Raw genomic sequence first — 25,433 nt, forward strand, 5'->3', positions numbered from 1 at the left:
ATTAACATGTTAGTATTTTCTTACAAAGATTCTGATCATTCTTTCAGTTGAAAGCAGACTTGTTATGCTGAGAAGAATGGCAGCCACAGAGAGGGAGAGTGGGGGAGGGGAATGTTAGTGGTGGTGGTTAGAGAAGAGAAAAATGTTTGTGAATTACCACACACACACATTTACTGAGAACTAGAGTAGTTTTTTGTCATAGTAATGGTTGGTATGTTGGTTAGAGACGATAGGTTAGGGTTAGTAACAGTAAGGAAGTGAGGGAAAAAAGTTAATTTTTTGGTTTGTATTGTTGGACTAACCTCATATTTTTAAAAATTCTCAGTGATTTAATGTAGAAAACTGAATCTGGACATTCTCTCCATAAAGTTCAACATTCAAAAAGTGACCGTTAGGTTTATATTATAAGGTGCAGCTGTGGCTGTGTGGTAAGAAGTTTGCTTCGTAACCACCTGGTGCTGGTTCAGTCCCACTGCATAGGATCTTGGGCTGTCTTTTACTATTCTCTCAGGCCTTGTGAGCGGACTTGCTTGAGTGAAACAAGCTCATTGTATATATATATATATATATATATATGTGTGTGTGTGTTTTTGTTTGTGTCTGTTTCTACCCCCGCTCCACTTGACAACTGGTATTGGTGTGTTTACATCCCTATAACAAGGTGATGTTGTAAATGAGGAAGAGGGTAAACAACATAACATGCTCAGACAGATCAAATGAGAAGACATTTGAAACAAATAAGAAATATTTATCAGGAAATACGACTAAGGAGACAAAAAATGTGGGAGTTTTCTTGCAAGAATACTTAGAACTGCAACAATTTAATGATTCACAATTCTTGTGTTTAAGACCAAAGTTCTACTTGAAAAGAAACTATTATTACCAAAATAACTTTCCAAAGAGCTTCAGAGAAAAAAGTTCTAAAAATATTGTTGGACTTCCAGCTTTATTCCCAGCTTACCATACACAAAATAATGTTGAAGTTGAAGTTGAGAGCCACTGGATATTTGACAGGTATGTTGTGGTTTTCAGTGAGTATCTTTTGACAAAGTATATGGCACATACTCTGTTCCTCTGTCAGAATATAAAATGCACCCGTGAGTACACGTATGATGGTTATGACTTTACTTCTGTAGAGGTAAGAAATACTGCTAATACAAATGGTGAAGCTGTGTCATAAAATTATAATGTTAAGATCAAACACCCCTTCTTCTCCCCTAGATACATCTCTTCTCGTACAAAAGTTTGGCAGCTTTCTAAGTAGAAAATCCATGGAAAATCTCAACAGTAAATCATTTTGCAGTACACTTGCCTGATGAATAGTAAATGCATTGTTGTGTATATTCCCTGGTCACAGTACAATCCAGAGGACATAAAAATTAAAGAGAGTTTATATATCTTGTATACATAAATGTATTCAATAATGATTAAAATAAAATCGTAATAAGGAAAAATAATTCAAAACAAACTACACTTATTCTCCATCAGTGAGAAAACCTAACAAGGGAACGAACTCTTGGATTACCAAATAATTCAAAATCAGTTTTTGATATTGGAATCCGTTTTAGAGTAAAAAAACCTTTGTTACATATACAGTTGTCGCTAATATGGTAACGAAGGCTTTAGGTAGGATTAAGCATAATTTATAATCTGATCAAGTTGTTGGTTTGTTGTAATCGTATTTACTGAGTATACAAAATTCAGGTTATGGTTCATAGTTTGGTTAATATTTCCATTCGTTTGCAAATTTTGGTACGCGCTTATATCGTAGAGGTAACGGGATAAATAGCAAAAGTACGCAAGTGACAGAGTGGAGATTATTTTTTTAATAATATTGCACTCTGTTTCGCTTTCTACAATTGTGCAGATTGTTAATACAGAGTTGTCTCCCTTGTCCGCACATTGTCAAAGTAGTGGTCCACGGACCGGTGCCAGTCCGCGAACCATCAGCTACCGATACGCGCCTACTTTCCAGAAAAGAAAGAAACAATAGCATAATTTCAGTAAGTTCAACTTATGTACTGCAATTAACAACTTACCATCTGACCGGTGTAGCGTGGCAGAGATTGTGTAGGCAAATGTTGTATATTTGTGATATGACAATATGTATTTTCTATTTTACCATAGCTTACTGGTGTAGTATTAAGATTATATTGGTGTTTGCGCTTGTAGAAAAAAAGGGGGTTTCTACCGATGGGGAGAAATCAGAAGGGAGTGAGTTCAGGTAGTGGAACTCTGGTGAATGGTGATATCTGGCAACCTTGTGAATAGGTTGGTCACCCGCATTTGCCATCAAGAAGTTGAACACACAGCATCTTGCCAATATCTGCGCCTTTGTCATTTGGGGCCATCAAAACACATTGATCTAAGAAAGAATGTACGAATAATTAACTAAATTTCCTACCTACCGGTTCTCTTTTCTCAACACGACTGTTGTTATTTTGGGCGTAATAGTGTGTGTACTGTAATTGTGGACCTTTCATAATAATACGCAAATAGCTTCTTTATTATTATTACATTAAACAATGTTAAACTTTATTTTTTAAATACCAATTAAGAACAACGCCTTCACCAAATTTCAAAGATTATACCAGGATAATAATTTTCTTTTTAACACACATAAAGAAATAAAATTCAATTATAATTGTTATGCATAGATAATATTTCCTTCCATTAAGAAGAAATTAAAGAAAAAATTAATTACGTTAACTAAATAAAATAAAGTACTAGAAACACTTGAATATTTGCGACAATATTATCGGCATAACTACAGATTTCTGACTCCCCCCCCCCAAACTTTGTATGACCATAACTTTGAGAAAAGTGGATACTTTATAATGAGTTAATTTTTTGGTTTGTATTGTTGGACTAACCTCATATTTTTAAAAATTCTCAGTGATTTAATGTAGAAAACTGAATCTGGACATTCTCTCCATAAAGTTCAACATTCAAAAAGTGTCCGTTAGGTTTATATTATAAGGTGCAGCTGTGGCTGTGTGGTAAGAAGTTTGCTTCGTAACCACCTGGTGCTGGTTCAGTCCCACTGCATAGGATCTTGGGCTGTCTTTTACTATTCTCTCAGGCCTTGTGAGCGGACTTGCTTGAGTGAAACAAGCTCATTGTATATATATATATATATATATATATATATATATATATATATTATTATAAAATCTGGTAATTATTCATATATTAATTAATATCGATTAATTATCAGGAGGCCAGCACATCTAAAGAATCAAAGAGATTCAGAAATATTATCTGCAATCTCAGGGGATTAAGGTACATTTTAAAAAAATAACGTCGACCACTAACGTGGACAATTAATGCGCGAGAAATAGATCACATCTTGTGTCTATTAAGACCTAAATTGTTCTCAACATGAAATATAGCAGCTGCTATATTTCATGTTGAGAACAATTTAGGTCTTAATAGACACAAGATGTGATCTATTTCTCGCGCATTAATTGTCCACGTTAGTGGTCGACGTTATTTTTTTTAAATGTACCTATATATATATATATATATATATATATATATATATATATATATATATATATATATATATATATATGTGTGTTTTTGTTTGTGTCTGTTTCTACCCCTGCTCCACTTGACAACTGGTATTGGTGTGTTTACATCCCTGTAACTTAGAGGTTCAGCAAAAGATGCTGACACAGAATAAGTAAGAAGCTTAAAAACCATAAGTACTAGTTGATTTGTTTGACTAAAATCTTTCAAGGCAGTGCCCCAGCATGGCTGCAGTCCAATGACTGAAACAAGCAAAAAAATAAAAGATATAATTTGAATGATGTTACTTTGTTATTTTTATTTCATAGATTGATCTGTCAAATATCAAATATCCTTGCATTCAATTTTAAAATTCGACGTCAAAGGTTTTGCAGTAGGAAAGTGTAATGAGAAAAGAAAACAGATGAAGTCAGCTGGATCAGGCTTAGAGGCACAGAAAAGATGCAGTGGTTGAGAGCCAAGCAACAAGATGAAATTAGACCAGGGAAATAGAGAAACAGCTCAACAAGGTGATGTTGTAAATGAGGAAATGGGGAAACAACATAACATGCTCAGAAAGATCAAATAAGAAGACATTTGAAACAAATAAGAAATATTTATCAGGAAATACGACTAAGGAGACAAAAAATGTGGGAGTTTTCTTGCAAGAATACTTAGAACTGCAACAATTTAATGATTCACAATTCTTGTGTTTAAGACCAAAGTTCTACTTGAAAAGAAACTGTTATTACCAAAATAACTTTCCAAAGAGCTTCAGAGAAAAAAGTTCTAAAAATATTGATGGACTTCCAGCTTTATTCCCAGCTTACCATACACAAAATAATGTTGAAGTTGAAGTTGAGAGCCACTGGATATTTGACAGGTATGTTGTGGTTTTCAGTGAGTATCTTTTGACAAAGTATATGGCACATACTCTGTTCCTCTGTCAGAATATAAAATGCACCCGTGAGTACACGTATGATGGTTATGACTTTACTTCTGTAGAGGTAAGAAATACTGCTAATACAAATGGTGAAGCTGTGTCATAAAATTATAATGTTAAGATCAAACACCCCTTCTTCTCCCCTAGATACATCTCTTCTCGTACAAAAGTTTGGCAGCTTTCTAAGTAGAAAATCCATGGAAAATCTCAACAGTAAATCATTTTGCAGTACACTTGCCTGATGAATAGTAAATGCATTGTTGTGTATATTCCCTGGTCACAGTACAATCCAGAGGACATAAAAATTAAAGAGAGTTTATATATCTTGTATACATGAATGTATGGATCTTGTTCAAAACGGGGGCACCAGTATTTTCTTAACGAAATGTATATGACTTGAGATGTTTGCCTTGCCTTAACATTTGTTGTCCTCTTTAACAATTATATATGTATGTATGTATGTATGTATGTATGTATGTATATGCATACACACACACACACACACACACATACATTCAAGTACACATTCATGCATAAAACACACAGATGAACACTCATACATGCACATTTAAACTATACATATGCACACAAACACACACATACACACACACACACACACACAATCAGAATACACCCACATAAAGACACAAACAAAAATATGCAGCTGCAATGTCCCGCATACACAGACACATACACACTCAGGTACATAAATTAACTAATACGTATAAACACCTACACATACGTACCCCATACAATAGGATGAACAAATTCCTTATAGCCAGTGGTGGTGGTGGTGGTGGTGGTAATGTTGGTAGTGTTAAGGGTGGTGATGGCGATTCTAGAGATGACGATGTAGAGAAGGATTTAAAAGTTTGGTACAAGATTACAAATTTGTAGGAGTAGGAAACAAGCTGGAGTAGTATTAGTAGTAGTAGGAGTAGCAGCAGCAGCAAATAACAAAGTATAATTATTATCTATTGTAAAGGAAGCTGTGGATGGGAGGGGGGCATTGGTTAGTGACATCAGAACTCAACCCTTGTGACTGAACACAACTCTTCTGTGTAGGTCAGCAGTTTGAGTCAAAAGAAAAATTGAATATACATAGAATCAGTGAGATACCTGAGAGGAAACATAGTGTGCTGTCTACTAATCTGACTCTCAACACTAGTTGTGTATACTCACACACATCAATACACATTATATATCCAAGCATACATACTTATTTATACTTGAATGTGTATGTGTGTATATATATATATATATGGTTTTAGGGAAAAAGACCAAGGTTCATGAACTCATTGATGAAAATCCACTGTCACATATAGAAAAATTAATAAAAGCACAATAAATAAGTATAATATAATGCAAAGTAAAAATCATAAGATAAAGATAATAGAGTTCATGAACCTTGGTTCTTTTCCCTAAAACTATATATATATATTTCGTATGTGTATTTCGTGTGCAAGATTCTTGATGTGGATACGTGTGTTGAAAGAAATACAATTAAAACTATATAAATTAATGAAGGACTGAACCAGTGCATGTGTTTATTACTGGCATAATGCCTCTCCCAAGGTTTAATTGTATATATATATATATATATATTTAATACTGTGAAACTTAATTTAATTTTAATTTTTAATAAATTGATTTTAATTGAGTTTTTACCTGTAATTTTGGATTTTATCCCTAATATTATATATATATACATATATATATATATATATATATATATATATATATATATATATATATAAAAATGAAATATTCAAACACTGAGATTTGAAGTTAGATGTCACTACTGTTCATATCATCTGTGGATAAATTCAAAATTTGATGATATCACCAGTAGTAGCATGGGTGGAACGCAGTTATGATAGCTTTAAGGAGCTATGAAATTTGCCCGAAGCGTAATGATGCTTAATGAGCATCTACCTGCTAGAAATAAGAGCCAAGTCTTAAATAATCCACTGTAGCGCACCAATATAACAGAGAAAAAACAGTATATATATATATATATATAGGGAGATGTACTTGCATAGCAAGTGACCTGATCTGAGCTCGTGTGCTGGAACGAAAACAATTGCAGCGTGGAAGGTGTTTATAAGCCATTTAAAATAACACACAAAATCCGTTAGATTCACTTCAACATTTAAATTTAATTTGTCTAAATATTTTCGTCGCTTTGAGACCGCGACCTGTTCACTGACAAAATTCTGTGCTGCATCTGAGAAAGTAACAGTTAGTTCATGATATATACGTACGTGTGTATGTATGTATGTATGTATGTATGATGTATGTATGTGCGTGCACATGTGTGCGCGTATGCATGTGTGCATGCCTATACGCATGTATGTATAGATGTATGTATGTGAGTATGCACGTATGTACTTATGGATGTACGTGAATAATAGGGTAAGTGTGTAGACGTGTTTGTTTGTGTGTGTGTGTGTGTGTACATATGTATGTACATGTGAACGTATGTTTATGTACTGATATGTGCGTCAGTTCAAGTTGTATACATGACTGTTACTTTGTTGAAGGTTGTATATACGCACACATATACATATGCATATACACTATGTAAACACACACACACACACATATGTGTGTGTGTGCGTTTGTCCCTCTCACCATCGTCTAACGGTGAATTGATACGTCTTAGATACATATATGCACATTTATAACCTTGCTTATACATATATATATATACAAGTACACACAATCATATTGACACTCACACACACTCACAAATATACGTATAATCTTAAAGTATACACGCATATACGCTTATCCATCATTATACCTATACATATATACACACACACATACATATATACAAATATATATGACACTAATACAAGGATAACGGTTAAAATTCAAATATGCATTTTTTTTTTTCATTATAACTTTTTTTTCACACAGACATACCACACATAGATGTATCTACACATACTCATACGCACATGCATGCACACACTCATATAGTCACATACACAACGCACAACACATACACACATGTGCACACACATACATCTACACATACGTACATACATATCAAACTATATACGCTCATACGGTTATATATAACTACATATATGTATGTATTATGCATCTCAACATGTATGTATGGAATGGAATTCCACATATAAAAGAGAGAGAAGGGTGACTATAGAGGTGTACTCCCGAGTGGAATCTGGATGTTACCCCACTCGGATTTACGGTTGAGAGAGGGTTTGTACTCCTGTATACAGACAGCTTCAGTGACTTGTCTCAGCATTGCATCAGTGGGATGTGTGGATAAGATATTTAATTAAAGTTTCCCTAAGGAGCCCTTGTGGCAGTCTACAGCATGCTGATAGAAGATGGAGTTTGGTTTCTTTTCAATGTAGTTGTCCAGGTGTTCTTTGAACCTATCATTGATACTCCTAGAAGTCTCACCAATGTATGACTCTGGGTTAGTCGCGCAAGCTCCTTCTTGGCACTTAATCTGGTTTACAGTGTTCTTGGTTTTGCAGTTCACGTGTGGGTTTGTAGAACATACTGCACAATTATTTTGACAGATGATCCTATCAAACGGATATGATCTACATAATTCAGATTTGATAGTTCTACCTGTCTTTTCTACAACTTTGATCTTAAGGCCAGTTGCGTGCAGGATTTTCTTGAATGCCTTACTTAATATGTTCTTAGGTGTAGCATCAACAAACATTACACTGTGAAACTTCTTGTTATCATACCAAGTGTCGTTCTTATTTCTTTTGTTGGCGTCCCTCTCTAACCTCTTCCAGAACTTGTTGCGGTATAGGGGGCATGTACCGTTTTCATCATCTCTTAGGATGCGTTCGAATTTTGTTTTTGCTCCATTGTACACCCTGATTCTATCATGCTGTGTGTATCCGGAACGTTGCATTCGGAATATATAGTGCTGGATGTGTTGTTGTCGTTCCTGTGGTTGGCATAGTGGGGATACATTCCTCATTACTCTAAGTCTGTTACGAGGATGTTGATCTTGGCAGTACTTGACATCGCAGAGTCACTACGGGTTACCAGTGGATCAGGCATAGGTTTATAGTAGTGTGAGTGGAGAAGACAGTGTTTAACAGTTCCATCAATTATAGTATTTTCTATCCATAGCTCAGTATCTAGGACTGGTAACCTATTACTGGGGTGTTTTGAGGGGTAGTCTACGGTAACCTTTATACTGCTATGGATAGAGTCAGCTATGTGTTGTATAGCTGTCATCACCTGTTCCTCATTTAGTGGAGTGTTCATATCTGTATGTGTATTTGTATCATTATTACATTTCACGACAAGGTTAATGTCGTCAACGCATCGAGAGTACATAGCTAAGTGGATGTTACGGGTCGCTAAGCACTGTTTAAAATTTCTGTCCCACCATACCATGAAGAGGTTAGCAACATCACCGGCGATCCCTACTCCAATAGCACCGCCTTTCTCCTGTTTATACAGTTTGTTGTTGAACTTAAAAATATGATTTTTAAGTGTGGTTCTTAGGCTAACACCAATAGCGTGTGCGATAGTAATTCTGATGTCGTGTGCATCTGAAGGTGGGTGGTTTGGTTTCGTCCAGCCATGCCAGCGTTCACAGCGGGTCTTTTTGTATGCTGAGATAATGGTAGGTGGTCTACCTCGTTTGTTGCGGGTGGGACAAGCATACGAAAGGTTATTCCGTGACAGGTATTCATTGGAACAAGTCAGGGTCAGGAAGAGGCCTAGTTCATATACATCCACATTCTTAAAAATCATATCACGGATCTATTTTAAAACGGGGGCCACAGTTTTCATTAATGTTTTACGTAGTGTTTTTGGTACCGAAAGACTTTCAAACTTCGTATACTTATCTATTTTGGGATCTTTTTTAAAACGGGGGCCACAGTTTTCATTAACGAAACACTTTGAAACTTGGAACACTGGTAGAATGTGTCATATAAAACATCTTTTTATCTTAGTCTTCTTTAAAAAGAAAAAGAAATCCATAAGTTATTCCATGTTAAAGTTGTCGTATTTCTGTAATTTCAACCAATCACTGACGTCCATTCAGCCGATATACATTAAGTGCCGACTACATAAACAAACGATTCTGAAACAATTAACCCTAACCCTAACCCTAACCCTACGGTTAGGGTTAGGGTTAAAGCAAATTTAAAATGAAAAAAGCAAATAAAACGAAGGTATGGAGATTAAATACGCTTTACACCGCTTAATCAGCCAAAGGAGTAAATATAAACAACTGAATACTTGTCAGTGATTTGTTGAAATTATCGAAATAAGACAATTTTTTACATGAAATAAATTCGAATACAAAAATATTTTTCTGTCTATAACACAAAATAGATAAGTATATGAAATTTGAAAGTCTTTCCGTACCAAAAACACTACGTAAAACATTAATGAAAAATGTGGCCCCCGTTTTAAAATAGATCCCTATTTTGTGTTATAGAACAGAAAAATATTTTTGTATTCGAATTTATTTCATGTAAAAAATTGTCTTATTTCGATAATTTCAACCAATCACTGACAAGTATTCAGTTGTTTATATTTACTCCTTTGGCTGATTAAGTGGTGTAAAGCGTCATTTTCTTTTTTTTCTTCGTTTTATTTGCTTTTTTCTTTTTAAATTTGCTGTTTTACCCTAACCCTAACCCTAACCCTAACCCTAACCCTAAGGTTAGGGTTAGGGTTAGCCTATAATAGAAAGGTTTATTAGCTACTGCCAATATGCTTCAGCCATTTTTTGACAAGGAAATAATAATTTTATCACCGATAGAATTGTTTCAGAATCGTTTGTTTATGTAGTCGGCACTTAATGTATATCGGCTGAATGGACGTCAGTGATTGGTTGAAATTACAGAAATACGACAACTTTAACATGGAATAACTTAGGGATTTCTTTTTTTTTTAAGAAGACTAAGAGAAAAAGATGTTTTATATGACACATTCTACCAGTGTTCCAAGTTTCAAAGTGTTTCGTTAAGAAAATACTGTGGCCCCCGTTTTAAAATAGATCCCATATGACTCTCACAAATTATTTCTATACATTTGTTGGTAGCAAAGTCCACATCAATAGAAGGATACAGTGATACCACATCCATGCTACCTACGATGTGGTCACTGAGGTCACATGTGTTGTTGCATTCACGGATCCTGCTAAGGAGGTCTTCAGTACTATCACATACATCTGCAGATAATTCTATTAAGGGTCGTAGGAATTGTGAGAGAAAAAATGATATTTTGTGGTTGTTCGCATTGTTGGCACCACAAACAGGCCGGGTAGGTGGCCCAAGTACATTATCTGTGTAGTTTTTATGATCTTTTCGAAGGCCATAGAGGGGTGGAATTTCATTGTTGGTGGTTATGAAATTGTTGGCCGTACGTTTTTCAGACTGGAGAATGATACTCCACATCCCCATGTGTGCATTAAGGACTTTTTCATTTTCAGTGTATACGAGTGTTGTTGTTTCTGTCATGTCACTGATGTGTGGTTGCATATTCGGAATATAATTAGATAGGTTGTCAACAGACATTCTACCTGATTTGTCAGTCGGAAAGCATACAATCTCTCTATTTTTGATACGATATTTTAATTTGTTAAGGCCTTTCTTAATTTTAGTGTCAAGATCATGGGTCTTATTTTTTGTTCGTTTTTGTTTATGCCTTTGGGTGTAATCAGATAAAGCAGACAGGAGTTTGGACTTAGTAATGGTAAACTTTGCTTCTAAAGCAGCGTCAGCATAGGGTGGCATGCATACTCTTTTGTTGAAAGGTAAGTTGGTAGGGCAGACCCTTTTCATGTCCAATGACATGTCGCGTTTATCATAGAAACAACGTATGGGATGGTTATTGTCAGATATGTTATGAATGTCAGGATTTAGGTTGTGGTTAAAGTGTGTTCTCCATCTTAGTTTGGTGAAGCATTTCTCAATGTCTGATAGTATTGATATTTTACTAACCTTATTATATATGGCGAACTTTGGAGGGAGTTCTTGGGCAGTGAGTTCATCTGTATCCAGTTGTACTCCTCCGTACACTCTTACGTTTCTTGTTAGTTGGTCATCGTCTACGGTTTTGTCATTCATGGAGATCCCATCAATCGATTCAGTCATGTTAAATTGTTTAGTTGTTGGGTGGTTGTAAGGTAGTTGTATCGTCCACGTTAGTTTCTCTTCAAAATGTTGTACGCACCTGTTCCATACGGAGTTACATTCGCGACGGATTAGTTCTTTTAATTGTTTCATTTCTTGATTATCTAGGGAGGGATTCCCGCTTTTCCTTTTCTTTAGTGGCAAGGTGTATATATAGTTTGGATTTCAGGTTCTTCATTAAGATATGTTTTAGTCTCGACGATTGTCCTTTCTTTAGGTTTAGTGCTTCGACCGTTTTGTGAATTCTTTTCGGGTAAACCTTCAGTGAGATGCAGTGTCTAATGAAATGAAGTTGTTGCTTAGCTGTTATTTTTCTCAAGCAACAAGTAACGGCTTTTCTCAGAGTTTTGGTAGCCTGGCTCAAGCTTTTGGAACTATGGAGATGTACTTGCATAGCAAGTGACCTGATCTGAGATCGTGTGCTGGAACGAAAACAATATATATATGTATGTATGTATATATATATACACATATATAAAGTAGGCTGTGTGGTTAAGGCACTTGCTTTCTAACCATGTGGTTTTGGGTTTAGTCCCATGCAACGTAATACTATGGGCAAATGTTTTCCATTATAGCGCCAGGTTAACCAAAGCTCGTGAGTGGTTTTCATTGACAGAAACTAAAAATTTATTACACACACACACACACATATATATATGTGTGTATATATATGTATGTATGCATATATATAAAATTTTCAAGATCCAATAGAGTCAAGGTATTTAAATAGTAAAGGCACCAAGGCAGAGTAGGGGATAGCACACCTGTGCACTAACAATGTATACAGGCACACATGTACTTATTGAAGTAAAAATGGATTTGTCTCCCCAGTTATATGCACATTCACAAGTACTGACCAAGTACACAATGTGTATGCAATGTCACACAGGGGTACACTTATGACACGTATTCCATAGTCGACTGTAGACTCAAGTCTCATGTTATTATTTTATGCACACAGACACACACACATATATTATGTATGTATGTATTCATATATGCATGTGTGTGTTTGTGGGGAGGGTTTGTCTGCACATTTGTCTCAACATCATGTGACGTTTGTAAGTAAACATTATGAGTTATGATCAATGAGTATCCGGACTTTTGCCATAGTAACGAAGCTAAAGTATGCAGAATGAAGCTGCTTGGCACAGATTGATCTTGGCCTGTGCTCTGCATGTGCACTAAGTTTTAACATTGTAATTCACTTCTGCTGTTTACAGCAGTGCTTGGAAGGAACATGTGTAGAATGTGATCGTTGCATTGACCATGACAGAGAAAATTGTCATGGTGATATCTGCCAAGAGGCCTATGCATATTTGCAGAAAAAGTATGGAGAGGAGTGTATGATCCACACACAAGTGTACGAGTGGTTCAGATGTTTCCAAGATGGCCCCAAAAAATGTCAATAGTGACAAACATTCTGGGAGATCCACAACCAGCAGAACTGAGAAAAATATTTCAGATGTGCATGTAGCTGTGAGGGGAAATCATCGAATCACCATCCATGAGGATCTGCAAATTAGTTAGTGTTCAGTTCAGTCCATTATCCCTGAAGATTTGGGTATGAGATGTATGTCTGCCAAGTTTTTATGTGCCACTGGCATGGGTGCCAGTTACATGACACCAGTATCTGTCACAACTATGATTTTACTTGACTGGTTGGGTTTTCTACTTTACTCAGTTACACCATATCGCTGAAGGTGTTGGTCATCTATCATTGCCTCTGTGAGGCCCAATGCTTCAAAGGTGCTTTTTATGTGCCACTGGCAGAAGTTCTAGTTATGCAACACTGGTGCAGGTGCTAAGTTACATAACACCAGCATCAGCCACATTGCCTCCATGAGGCCCAACACTTGAAAGGTTCTTTTTATGTGCCACTGGCATGGGTGCCAGTTACATGATACCAGCATCAGCCATATATGTATTTATGTATGTATATCTTCTATTTTTTAATTATTATAAATTTTCCACTGAGGAGGGAGCCAGTTTCCAACAAAGAGGCAAGGCTCTATCTTTGGGATGTACTTAACACAGACAAACTCACATCAACAAGTATCTGGACTGTTGCCGTAGCAATGAAGCTAAAGCACGCAGAATGAAACCACTTGGCAATGATTGACCTTGATTTCTGCTGTGCATGTGCACTAAGTTTTAATGTTCTAGCTCACTTCTGTTGTTTATTGCAGTGCTTCTGAGTAACGTGTGTAATATGTGATCATCACATTGACCATAACAGAGAAAGTTGTCATGGCGATACCTGTTCAGAGGCCTGCGCAAAGTTGCAGAAAGCGTATGGAGAGGAGTGTATGAGCTGCACACAAGTGTATGAGTGGTTCAGATGTTTCCAAGATCGCTGAAAAATGTTGATAGTGATGAATGTTCTGGGAGACCTGCAACCAGCAGAACTGAGAAAAAACATCACAGATGTGCATGCAGTTGTGAGAGGAAATCGTCAAATCACCATCCGTGAGTTATCAGAGGATGTGCCGATTATTTACTTCTTCTGTTCAGTCCATTATCACTGAAGATTTGGGTATGAGATGTGTGTCTGTCAAGTTTGTGCCAAAACTGCTTTTAGCTGACCAGAATGAGACTTGCACAAAATCTCCTTGATTGTGTTGAGAACAATGAAAACTTTCTGAAAACTTTGTGCAGGCCTCTGAGCAGGTATCACCAAGCTTTTGGCAAAATTTGTTGTAGATTCTCTGCTCGACTTTCTTTGTCATAATCAGTGCAATGAACTTAGCTACACATGTTACTTCCAACCATTGCTGTAAACAGCGGAAGTAAGCTAGAATGTTAAAACTTAGTGTGCATGCACAGAGGGGTTCAAGATCAATCTGTGCTGAGCAGCTTTATTCTGTGGGCTTTAGCTTCGTTAATATCGCAACAGTCCGGATACTTATTGATCAGACCACATATGTATGTGTGTATATACATATATATGTGTGTGTATGTGTATATACATGTGTATATGCATGTGTATATATATATATATATATATATATATATATATATATATAAATGAGAATGTGTGTCTGTCTGTCTGTCTGTCTGTCTGTCTGTGTGAATCCCTGAAACTCGAGAACTACGCAACCAATTTCATTCAAATTTTACACATGCCTTACTTACTTAGGGTTCCAGTTGTGTTTTTGTCAAAAAAAATATTAACTTCTTGCAGAGTTCGAGCACACGGCAACATATCTCCTCCACTATTTAAGTATTACGTGTCAAAAGTGAAACAAAAACACTCATGTCAAATACTTTCACTTTAAAAATGAAACTATTCCACTAACTAAAACAATCACATTTCGATACTGTAGTGACAGATACTTTCACAGAGAGAGAAAGAGAGAAAGAGAGAGACAGAAAGAGAGAGACAGAAAGAGAGAGAGAGAGAGAGAGAGAGAGAGAGAGATGTATATGTATACATATACATGTATATGTACACCATTTCGATACCGTAATGACAGATACTTTCACAGAGAGAAAAAGAGAGAGACAGAAAGAGAGAGAGAGAGAGAGAGATGTATATGTATACATATAGATGTACATGTATATGTATATATATATATATATAGAGAGAGAGAGATTTATATGCATACATGTATATGTATACATATGTGTAGATGTATATATATATATATATGTTGTTGTACTTGGGGACGGTCATATTGCCAGTTTAGCCAATAAAAACACACGCACTGTATATTTGGTGTTAATTTGCTTCAGCTTTATATTACATTAATCTTAATCTTATTTCGGCCAGAGTTCTTTCGTCACACTTCTGTGACCTCATCAGTGGTCCTTTGTTTCCTTCCTTCTTATGTGTGTCTCACCTTGCTAAATATCAGCCATTTTGTATTTTGTATTCCTATTGTATGTGTCTACGCATGCGTGTCTTTCAATGTGTCTGTGTCTTTTGTAAGTGCATGTGTGTATGGGGAGTGTCTGTATCACCTATATACTCTGTTAATACGTGTTCGTTTGTATTTGTTTTTATTTATTTATTTGTTCATGTGTGTGTGTGTGTGTGTGTGTGTGTGTGTGTTTTGTGTTTAATTAAATTTTGTTAACGTATGTAGTATTTAATTCCATTTGTTTATCTATGTATTGTATTATACTTTGTTCATATTATTATTGGTTTATGGGTAACATGTTGTCACATGCTGTGGTTTGTGGTTTGTTAGTGGTGTGTGTTAGTGTTCCATTCTAGTTTCCTATTCAGGCTAGGTTTCTCTTCTATTATGTGTGTAGCTTCAGTAATTTGTCTAAGTGCTGCATCACTGCTATGTGTAGATAAGATTTTAATTTCTATGTTGTTGATTGAGCCTCTATGTTCTTGCTCAGCGTGCTGGTACAGAACTGATGAGTTCTTCCCTTCCTTAAGTTCCCTCCAATGTTCGTTTGCCCGCTCCCCTATGCTCCTTGCTGTTTCGCCTACATATGTCATTGTCTTATTTCTGCATCGTACCTCTGTACATCTTATACTATAGACCACATTTCGGATCTTTTTTAAAACGGGGGCCACAGTTTTCATTAACGAAACACTTTGAAACTTGGATCACTGGTTGAATGTGTCATATAAAACATCTTTTTCTCTTAGTCTTCTTAAAAAAAAAAGAAATCCATAAATTATTCCATGTTAAAGTTGTCGTATTTCTGTAATTTCAACCAATCACTGACGTCCATTCAGCCGATATACATTAAGTGCCGACTACATAAACAAACGATTCTGAAACAATTAACCCTAACCCTAACCCTAGGGTTAGGGTTAGGGTTAGGGTTAGGGTTAAAGCAAATTTAAAATGAAAAAAGCAAATAAAACGAAGAATCGTTTGTTTATGTAGTCGGCACTTAATGTATATCGGCTGAATGGACGTCAGTGATTGGTTGAAATTATCGAAATAAGACAATTTTTTACATGAAATAAATTCGAATACAAAAATATTTTTCTGTTCTATAACACAAAATAGATAAGTATACGAAGTTTGAAAGTCTTTCGGTACCAAAAGCACTACGTAAAACATTAATGAAAAATGTGGCCCCCGTTTTAAAAAAGATCCCACATTTCTGGTTTTGCAGTTCGTTTGTGGGCTAAATCTACATACGATACAGTTCCTATCAGTGCAGGGGGGTCTACTGAAAGGGTATGTTCTACTGATAAGGGATTTAATAGGGTTGCCTGGCTTTTCAACAACCTTAATTCTTAGCTTAAGTTTGTCTAGGGCCCTTCTAAAGCGGTACGCCAGTTCGCCTCTAGGGGTGGTGTCGACGCTCTGGTACTTGTGGCTATCGTACCATGAGCTTGCCTTCCCTATTTTCTTCTTGGTCCTTTCTATGGTGTTCCATGATTTGCTCCTATAGAGTGGGCAAATCCCATTCCTATCGTTGCGTTTGATTGTTTCAAACTTCTTCATAGCTCCTTTGTATACCCTGATCCTTTCTTTATGGCTGTAACCTGAGAATTGCATGCGGTGGACGAAATGTTGTATATGTCTCTTTAATTCTGTAGGGTCGCACATGCAGGAGACATTTCGCATTACTCTGACGAGGTCTGCCATCAATATGTTGAATTTGGCATTGTCCGCAATAGCCGAGTTCCGGTGGATCAGGTATTTGGAGGCCATAGGTTTTGTATAGTGTGAATGGAGGATTCTGGTTTTATTGTTCTTAGTTTCTAGCCAGAGTTCAGTATCTAATACAGGTAATCTATGGTTAGGGTGTTTAGTAGGGTAGTCTATCGTAACTTTAATACTCTGGTGGATTAAGTCTCTTTCTGTGAAATAATGTTTTTTGTCTGGTTACTATAACTCTTGTGGCTTATGACAATAATAATGAGGACAATAAAACTGATGGGATTAGCTATTATAGTCAGCAAAATTTCAGAGGCTCACCTCTACAATTTTTCAGCTGTCAGCATACCATATGAACACCTTGTCACTACTGCTAGTGGTGCTGCTACCGCCGCCGCCGCCGCCGCCGCCACCACCACCACCACCACCACCACTACTACCACTACCACTACTACTACTATATGCATATAATTAAATAGCCTGTTTATGACTATATAAAAGATAGTGTAAAAACCATCTGCTTGCATGCCCCAGCAATGCATACATAGGAATAAATTCAAATATGAATGGACAGATGGGTTTTTCACTATCTTGCATATAGTCATGGACAGACTATTCAGTTTGCCTCCAATTTGATTCAATTATGTGATGTTGATAAGCCACAAAAATAGTGAAACATCGATGTCCATTGCTCCTGGATGGGATTTCAGGAGCAATGGACCTATCTATGCAGTAACAGCATGATAAAGTGATGGCTTGTTGCCAACATAATGTGGCAGTCCCAGGAAAGGGAGGAATGTTACTGTTATTTAGTCCCAATAAACATTGTTTCTAGTTGGCTATGCAGCACAAGCACTTTATCCTTATGTTTTCGAACAGGGGAGATTAGCACCTCTACGCAGTTTCAGGGTTATACACCTATGAACATACAAACAAACATATACAGGCTGTTTGGGCTAAATGTGACAGTTTGCATAGATTGAAAAGAAAACACAATATCTCATTTAAAAATAAAAGTATTTTTAAAAAATCAAAAAATATCAACTAGCTGGAAGATAAAAGTTTACTCAAAGAAACTGCCCTCAGCTTCCACCAAGGCCTCACTGTACATGCAGTGTACACTGGTACATGCATTCCTCACTGTGTCCCTGGGAAGATCTTCAAACACCTCTTTGATCTTGGCCACCAGCTCAGCCTTGGTATTGCAGGAAGAGTTGCTGGTGTCTTTCTCAACCATACCCTACACATAGTAATCCATGGTATTACAATCAGGGGCATTAGGAGGCCATAAATTGGGGCTAGTGAGGTCGTAAAAGTTCTCCAATAACCACTTCTGACTCTTTTTGGAGGTATAGCAAGGAGATGAATCCTGCTACAACACATATGGCCTTCTAGCAGCAAATTTCTCCAGCCTGAGATTGACCATAGTCTCCAGCAGTTTCATATAGCTGTGTGAATTAAACCTATACCGATACTGTTTTTGTATGTAGGGTAAATGTGGTTTCTTTGTTGTAGTTTAGTTATTAATGTTAGTGTTTAATCCTTCTTAGAATTAAGATTGAATGAATGTGGTAATATCTAAGGTATGTTTGTTCTCAAACAACACTTATTTTAGTGCTGTTGGCACTGCCAGATTGAATGGTACTGCCTAGGTGTCGAAACCATAGTGATATCTGTGGGACAGCTGATGATGGAGGTGTGTTGGATTGTTGGTATGGCTGTTATTGTATGTGTAGAATAGTTTTATAAGACATCCGTTTGATATACATATGTATGTATGCATGTAAATGTATATATATATTTATACATACATACATACACACACACATACATACATACACATTATACATACATACATACATACATACATACATACATGCATGCATACGTATGTATGTACGTACATACATACATATACTACATGGAAAAATGTGAGCAAGAGAAATAATATTTTTAAGATTATAAACCTGAAAAATTACAGGACAAGTTATTACATTTGGAAAAGTTCAAGACAACTTCTTACATCTGGTAAAGTACAGAACAAGAAAAGTTTTACTTAAAATATTGTAGCTAAGGATAAAATTTCAAATAAAATATTTAGATTTTGAAAATATTAGCTTTTATTACAACTAAAAATTTTATTACATGGAAAAATGCGAGCATGAAAAGTAATATTCTTAAGATTATAAACCTGGGAAAGTACAGGACAAGTTATTACACCTGTAAAAGTGTAGGACAAACTATTACTTCTAGTAAAGTAAAGAATAAGAAACTTTTTATTTAAAATGTTGCAGCAAAGAATGCCAGTTCTTCTAATTTATCCCTCTTTACAGTTCTCATCTTTTAAATTTATCGTACAAAACTGTTCAGCTAATTTGTAAGTTTGTCTAATTAGTCACTTTTTTCTGTATTTAAGGTAGTAAATTAGCCAAATTCTACTTAAATAAGTATAGTGTTATTTGAAAACTATAATAAAATATTTTTTTAAATTCAAATTTTAATTTTAGCTGCAATATTTTAAGTAAAAAGTTTCTTATTCTTTACTTTACTTGAAGTAATAGCTTGTCCTATACTTTTACAGGTGTAATAACTTGCCCTGTACTTTTCCTGGTTTATAATCTTAAGAATATGACTTTTCATGCTCGCATTTTTCCATGTAATCCATGATTTTCCAGGTATTGCTGTTATAAGATAATTAATAATGTGTCAATTAATAATTTTGGATTTTACCTTATAAAATACAGGGTAGGGAGATACATTGGCTGCTATTTTTAGCATGTCGAGTAACCAGGTAGAGGCTCTTTCATTGGTTTGATTGCGTGATGGGATTTTTTACACATATATATCATTGGCAGAAGTTAGAGAGTAGGTCAAAAACTGAGAGTTTCATGTACTGGCACTTATCAAACGTGAATTTGTCCATTGTCACTCTGTAACTTGTGACGAAATAACTTCTAAAATACAAAATTTTGTCAAAAACGTTAAGAGTAAACCCTGTTGTATGTGACACATTGTACCAGTATCAGAAGTTTCAAAGTGTTTAGTTAAAAAAGAATTAATTAAATAATCTGTACATCAAATTGAACAGATCCGAAATGGATAAAAAGCAAAGTCGACCTTGGTGGAATTTGAACTTAAAATGTAAACACAGGTGAAATACCACTAAACATTTCATCTGGTGCACTAACGTTTCTGCCAGTTCACCGCCTTAGAACATATATATTCATTTCAACAATATATTCTTTATTCTTATTGCTAAGCATTACTTCCTTACTCTCTTACTGACACGAAATTGCATGACATTTTACCCCATAACTTTTCTTCTATTAATTTTTGTTCAATGTGACTAACGACTCCGAATTCCTTATACATTTTTCTATCATTTAAGCATAAGAGAAGTATACTTTTATTTTAAAATTAGTAAGTTTATGTTAATTGAAGGTGAATAGGGGCTTTACTGCTCCCCTTGAAGTTGCAGATATTTTGACATAATTTTTTTCTACTGAACCAAACTAATCTCAAACTAATTATGCCAAAGTGTAGCTGAGGAGGTGTTCTCTTTAAAACTTAACAGTTTGCAATTTAGTTGAGAGCTGAATTAGTAGTGAAGCTTGGAGTCTGCTGCAATTGATGAAATGGTGGACTTAAGAATATATTCAACCACTACTGTGGTTGAATGATTACAAGTCATTCTATTAGTTATTACTTGTTACTTCTATTAAAAATTAAAAAAATAACTCAAAATATTTTTTGCACTTAAAAAAAATTCATTTTTTAAATTATTAATTAATGATTAGAAATTTGAAAATAGGTTATAAAAAATAATAGTAGTATATAATTAGTTAGTACAATAAATAGAATAATACAAAAATTAGTTATATATTACAGTAAAATCTACCTATAACAAATTCACAGTAAAATTTGCTTGAGTTTATTGCCTAAGTTATTGTTAAGTCTTCACATCTTTAGTCTTGACCCAATGCCTATTTTTTTACATAAGGAATTTGCCTACTTTGGGTAAAACTTTAGCTATATTGGTACTCCTGGCCCTCATTTTCTAAGTATTCTAGTGTGTCAATATTTTAACAAAATGATGGTACCTCTTTTAATTATAATGTTACTTTGTAAATTAAAATAAAATAACTTTTAATATTCAAATTTTATCCTTAGCTGCAATATTTTAAGTAAAAATTTTCTTGTTCTGTACTTTACCAGATGTAATAAGTTGTCCTGAACTTTTCCAAGTGTAATAACTTGTCCTGTAATTTTCCGGGTTTATAATGTTAAGAATATTATTTCTCTTGCTCACATTTTTCCATGTAATCCATGTTTTTTTCCAGGCTATGCTATTATGCTAATTAATAATGTGTCAAATGTGTTAATTAGCGGTGTTGTTGATAATTATTTCCCCTACCTCAATGATACCAGTGACATATATTAAAAGTCCCTTTATAGAACTATATTCATAAAAAAGTATAGAACTATATTATCACTCTCAAATTTGAGAAACAAACACTCATAATTTTTTTCTTTTAAAACTTCAGTGCATGAGATTGATACCATGAAATTCCTCGAATTGAGCTCCATCATTTAAGCTTAATTAAAATATAGTTTGTTTTTAAAATAAAAAGTTAATTATACTTAAATCCAATTTTTTGCCTTACTTAGTTTTTAATGATATTTTAACTCACAACTTTTTTGATACAAATTTTTGTTACATGGGGCCAAAACTATGAAATTCTTCATGCTTTGTTCTATCATTGAAGCTAAGATGAATATATTTTGCTTTTAAAATAAAAAAGTTATTTAAATCTAAATTTGATTGGTGGCATTACTTACTCTCCTATAACATTACTACAAATTTTGATCTAAACTTTTTTCTACTGGATCAAATCTCAATTTTTAATGCCAAAATGTAGCTAGGGACCAGTCTTCTTCAAAAATGTTAACAGTTTTCAATTTGAGTAAGAACTGAATTAGCGACAAGCTCTGAAAGATGCTGCGTCTGAGTAAATTGCGGCCTTAAGAATATTATTCAACTACTAACGGAGTTGAATTATGTGTGTGTGTGGAGGTGCGTGGCTTAGTGGTTAGGGTGCCAGCATCATGATCGTAAGATTGTGGTTTCGATTCCTGGAGCAGGCGGCGCATTGTGTTCTTGAGCAAAACACTTCATTTCGCGTTGCTCCAGTCCACTCAGCTGGCAAAAATGAGTAATGCTGCGATGGACTGGCGTCCCGTTCAGCTGGTGAACACATACGCCATTGAAACCGGGAAACCAGGCCCATGAGCCTGGCTAGGCTTTAAAAGGGCGCATTTATTTATTTTATTATATATATATACAATTGCAGCGTGGAAGGTGTTTATAAGCCATTTAAAATAACACACAAAATCCGTTAGATTCACTTCAACATTTAAATTTAACTTGTCAAAATATTTTCGTCGCTTTGAGACTACGACCTGTTCACTGACAAAATTCTGTGCTGCATCTTGTCAGTGAACAGGTCGCGGTCTCAAAGCGACGAAAATATTTTGACAAATTAAATTTAAATGTTGAAGTGAATCTAACGGATTTTGTGTGTTATTTTAAATGGCTTATAAACACCTTCCATGCTGCAACTGTTTTTGTTCCAGCACACGATCTCAGATCAGGTCACTTGCTATGCAAGTACATCTCCATAATTATATATATATATATATATATATATAGTTCAAATTTATGGAAAACAAAAGATGAAGACAGGTGAAGGAGCAACAAGCAGGTGTATTAGTTTGATGTTTGGGAAGAATGGAAAAGTCTTTGATGTTTCAAACCTATGCTCTTCAATAGAAAAGATTGAGAGGAAAAAATGGAGAGAGAACAAAAAAACAACAAAAAATGTATGGGGATTAACAGTTCAACATATATCTATCTATCTATCTATCTATCTATCTATCTATCTATCTATCTATCTATCTATCTATATATATATATATATATATATATATATATATAAAGTTGCCCACCGCCATAGGTGCGCGTGTATATGGTTCTGCTAATTACAGCTTAATGGTAAAATTCAAAAGTCTTCGTTTTGGCGCGCTAATTCCAGGAATATGTCTGCAGAGAATATTTACTGCGTCACATATATCCAGTATGAGAACTCGGTAAGGGTTAATATATTATTATTAAAAAAATGGCAAAAAATCATATATTAATTAATATCGATTAATTACCAGGAAGCTAGCACATTTAAAGAATCAAAGAGATTCAGAAACAGTATCTGCAATCTCAGGGGATTAAAGTACATTTTTATATATGACGTTGACCACTAACGTGGACATTTAATGTGCTAGAAATAGATCACATCTTGTGTCTAAAAAGACCTAAATTGTTCTCAACATGAAATATAGCGTGATACCAAAACGTAAGCGGGCAAGACATTTAAAATCACCGAAAAGGAACATTATTAAACTGGAATCTCTTTGATTCTTTAAATGTGCTAGCTTCCTGGTAATTAATCGATATTAATTAATATATTATTTTTTGCCATTTTTTTAATAATAATATATTAACCCTTACCGAGTTCTCATACTGGATATATGCGACGCAGTAAATATTCTCTGCAGACATATTCCTGGAATTAGCGCGCCAAAACGAAGACTTTTGAATTTTACCATTAAGCTGTAATTAGCAGAACCATATACACGTGCACCTATGGCGGTGGGCAACTTTGTATGGGGTTCTGATGATTATGGTTCCATTACAAATCAGGCTGAAGAAAAATAGACAGTCGGTAAGATTGTTAAATTTGAAACTGGTACCTGTTTAATAATGTTCCTTTTCGGTGATTTTAAATGTCTTGCCCGCTTACGTTTTGGTATCACGCTATATTTCATGTTGAGAACAATTTAGGTCTTTTTAGACACAAGATGTGATCTATTTCTAGCACATTAAATGTCCACGTTAGTGGTCAATGTCATATATAAAAATGTACTTTAATCCCCTGAGAATGCAGATACTGTTTCTGAATCTCTTTGATTCTTTAAATGTGCTAGCTTCCTGGTAATTAATCGATATTAATTAATATATGATTTTTTGCCATTTTTTTAATAATAATATATTAACCCTTACCGAGTTCTCATACTGGATATATGCGACGCAGTAAATATTCTCTGCAGACATATTCCTGGAGTTAGCGCGCCAAAACGAAGACTTTTGAATTTTACCGTTAAGCTGTAATTAGCAGAACCATATACACGCGCACCTATGGCGGTGGGCAACTTTGTATGGGGTTCTGATGATTATGGTTCCATTACAAATCAGGCTGAAGAGAAATAGACAGTCGGTAAGATTGTTAAATTTGAAACCGGTACCTGTTTAATAATGTTCCTTTTCGGTGATTTTAAATGTCTTGCCCGCTTACGTTTTGGTATCACGCTATATTTCATGTTGAGAACAAATTAGGTCTTTTTAGACACAAGATGTGATCTATTTCTAGCACATTAAATGTCCACGTTAGTGGTCAATGTCATATATATAAGAATAGTATAATATGAAGATGGAAAATACCAGGCCTTAATAGCACATCAAAACATTTGTTTCTGCACCAAACACCAGCTTCAAGATGCTGAGTTTAGATTTATATATGATTATATAAGATCATTCTTTAAAATTACTATGAAATTGAATATTTAATTATCTAGTAATTCTAAGGAGTTATCTTACATAATGATATATAAATGTAAACTCATCAAGTAAAGGCTGGTGCAGAAACAAATGTTGTCAGTGTGGCATTTTCCATTCTTCTGTGATATTACTCTTATATTAATCCTATACAATAGTGGTGTTCCACATGTTTCTCCAGCCTTGGGAAATATCCTGCTGTAGAGTGATGCATGGTATATGCTCTTAAATGTATGTTATGAGGTTATTACCTGAATTATACTATATATATATATGCGTGTGTATATGTGTGTGTATTTAAAATATATAATGTATGTATGGATGTGTAATGTCAATGTGCATACCCGTCAGAGTGTAAGTATCTTGAAAGAAAAGCTGAACATAAGAAGCATCAGTTGTGGTGTGCAAGAGAGACGACTGCGCTGGTTTGGACATGTGGTGAGAATGAATGAGGATAGCTGCGTGAAAAAGTGCCACACCCTAACAGTTGAGTGAACCCGTGGAAGAGGTAGGCCCAGGAAGACCTGGGCTGAGGTGGTGAGGCAAGACCTTCAAACATTGGGCCTCAC

General features: G+C 35.1%; 1 protein-coding gene across 1 annotated transcript in view; it reads left to right on the top strand.

The window, feature by feature from the left end:
• Positions 1-4,374: 4,374 nt before the first annotated feature.
• LOC106879723 (uncharacterized) overlaps positions 4,375-25,433 on the top strand; it is a 119,588-nt gene continuing 98,529 nt past the window's right edge. Inside the window, exon 1 of the mRNA XM_052967826.2 lies at positions 4,375-4,393. The gene's annotated coding sequence lies outside the window, so the exon portion shown is untranslated. The remainder of the gene's footprint in view (positions 4,394-25,433) is intronic.

Source organism: Octopus bimaculoides, chromosome 5, assembly GCF_046866305.1.
Source record: "Octopus bimaculoides isolate indiv1 chromosome 5, ASM4686630v1, whole genome shotgun sequence".
NCBI lineage: Eukaryota > Metazoa > Mollusca > Cephalopoda > Octopoda > Octopodidae > Octopus > Octopus bimaculoides.